Raw genomic sequence first — 2992 nt, forward strand, 5'->3', positions numbered from 1 at the left:
TTGCCTCTGGGCATAGGGGATATTGTCTCTGATGTGGAAAGACAGCAGGATCTTTTAATACTACTTTGATTGGAACTGCACTTTTTGCCCATCCAATTTTGCCTTCAGTAGCCCACACTTCAGAGTTTATATTCATCCTAATAAAGGCAAACATAATGGCCCTCGAAGTCCCAAATTCATTGTAATGGACATCTGAAGTTTTGAAAGTAAGTCCCTTCCCAATAAAAGGGTAGGACATTCTGGGACTATCAGAAATGCATGAGAAAACATCATCCTGTCCCATTCACAACTCAGTGGGGGAGTAAACTTTCGGGTAATAGGCCATCCAGACACTCCTTGTACCATTATAGTATTAGAGGAAAGAGGTCGGGGTAAGAAATGAGCACAGAGTAACTAGTGCCAGTGTCTAAGAGGAAGTTGATCTCTTGGCTCCCTATGGAGAAGCATACCCAGGGCTCATGTGTGGTGATAGGAGTACAGGAGCCAGAGTTGAGTCCGGGCCCCTCAGCCCTGTGTGGAGGAGTCTGGCTTCAAGGACCTATGCCTCTGAGAACAGTCACTCTTTCCGTGATTGCCTTGACATTTAGGGCAGGGCTTTTGGGGTGGTCGCTTGGCTATTGGGCAATCTTGTTTGAAATGTCCTTCCTCTCCACAATGGAAACAAGTCCCTTTTGTGGATTGAAGAGCATTTCGTTTTTCTCCTTTTCTCACCCTGGGAACTTATTCCGATCGCCCTAGATACACCTTAGGGCTGTCGGGAGGGGGGTTCAAGAGAAAGGAACCTTAAATACATCTGAGTGTAGCCCAGACCAAGGCAGAATGGGATTAGGGACACTGTGTACTCACGCAAATTGCTCTCCAGGCCAGACAGAAAAGTGGAAAGTGGCTTTGGCAGAATCCAACATGCCTGCTCTGTATTGAACAGGTGATTGAGAGCTGCCTAGGCCAGGAAACCTCTCACCCGAGTCTTGAAGAGGCGGCTGCACTAATTGCGTTTAAATAGCCATGGGGTGCCCACATCACCCTCCAGAAAGAAAGAAAGATGCAGCTCAGACAGACATGGGGTGCATGGAGAGGCACTTACCTCGGTGTAGGTCTCGGTGGGAACCTCCAATCTATTACCACTGTTTACCGGTGACAATTCCTTGCTTCCACAAATGCTGAAGTATAACACCAAAGAAGTAGCCGAGGCAAGTTTAGAGTGGAAAGTAGAAGCTTTATTAAAGGATAGAAAAAAGACTTTTCCCCGGAGGAAGAAGGGGACCCAAAAGGTGGAATCCCAGGAATTTTTAAAGATGACATTTAAAACCTAGGAGACATTATGAGAAAAAAATGGAAGGTTTGATCACATTAAAAATATCATGTGGCAAATACAGCATGGTATTGTCATGAAAACCAATGGAGTAGAAGACAGAGACAAATCCACATTGGTGCATTCATAAGACCCTTGACAAAGGTGCCTAAAATGTACATTGGAGAAAAGATAACCTTTTATAACAAATGATGCTAGATATTCATATGTATAAGAATGAGGCTAGATCCTTATCTCTCACAATGCACAAAAATCAACTCAAAGTGGATGAAAGACCTAGGAATTAGAGCAGAAATAAATGCTAAAAGAAAACATAAACTCAACACTCCAATATGTTGGCATAAACACCAACCTCCTTAATAAGACTACTAAATCTCAATAAATGCAACCAATAATCACTGCATAAGATGGCTACAAATTAAAAAGCTTCTGCACAGCAAAGGAAACAAGAGTGTAAAAGGGAGAGCCTACACAGAATGGGAGAATGGGAGAAAATCTTGACCAGCTACTCTTCTGACAGGGGATTAGCATCCAGAATATATTAAGAACTCAAAAAAAACTTAACCCCCTCAAAAAAACCAAATAACCCAATCAATAAATGGCCAAATAAACTAAACACATTTCTCAAAAGAAAAAATGCAAATAGCCAACAAATATGTGAAAAAAATTATCAACACCCTTAGCAATCAGGGAAATTCAAATCAAAACTACATTGAGATTCTATCTTACTTCAGTCAGCATGGTATTCCTCTAGAATACAAACAATAATAAAGGATGGTGAGGATGTGGGGGGAAAGGTACACTCATACATTGCTGGCAGGGCTGCAAATTCATACAACCACTTGGAAAGCAGTATGGAGATTCTTCCGAAAAAAGGGAATGAGTAGAGCATGGTGGTACATGCCTGTAATCCCAGCAACTCAGGATGCTGAAGCAGGAGGATTGCAAGTTCAAGGTCAGCCTCAGGAATTTAATAAGGTCCTAAGAAAGTTCGAGAGCCTCTGTCTCAAAGATATATATATATATATATATATATATATATATATATATATATATATATATATATATCCCCAGTCCTTTTTATATTTTATTTAAAGAGAGGGTCTTGCTAAATTACTGACGCTGGCTTTGAACTCTCTATCCTCCTGCCTCAGCCTCCTGAGCTGCTGGGATTACAGGCATGCACTACCACACCTCCCACAAAGTAAAAACAATTTTTTAAATGGGAATGTGACTCAATGGTTAAGTGCCCCTGGGTTCAATCCCTGATAAAAATTTTAAAAAGACTAGGCATGGAACCACTATATGACTCGGCTACCCTACTCCTTGGTATATATCCAAAAGGTCTAAAAATCAGCATACTATATAGGGACACAGCCACATCAATGTTTATAGCAGCACAATTCACAAAAGCCAGGTTATAGAACCAGCCCAGGTGTCTCTGATAGGTGAATTGATAAAATGTGGCATAGCTTGGATTTCCATTTTAAATTATCCAGGGTGCAAAGATTCTGATATTTCAGCACTATCGCTTTTTAAAGATATGAAATAGCTCTCATCACAGCTCCACAAATAGAACACCAAAAACAGAACTAATGAAACCATGAGCATTTGGAAATTGGTTGAGGGAGATGAAAAAGCTTATTTTCTCCTTTAAATAAGCCAGGCATTCAGCATGTT

This window comes from Urocitellus parryii, chromosome X (assembly GCF_045843805.1).
Source record: "Urocitellus parryii isolate mUroPar1 chromosome X, mUroPar1.hap1, whole genome shotgun sequence".
In the NCBI taxonomy this organism is placed as follows: Eukaryota; Metazoa; Chordata; class Mammalia; order Rodentia; family Sciuridae; genus Urocitellus; species Urocitellus parryii.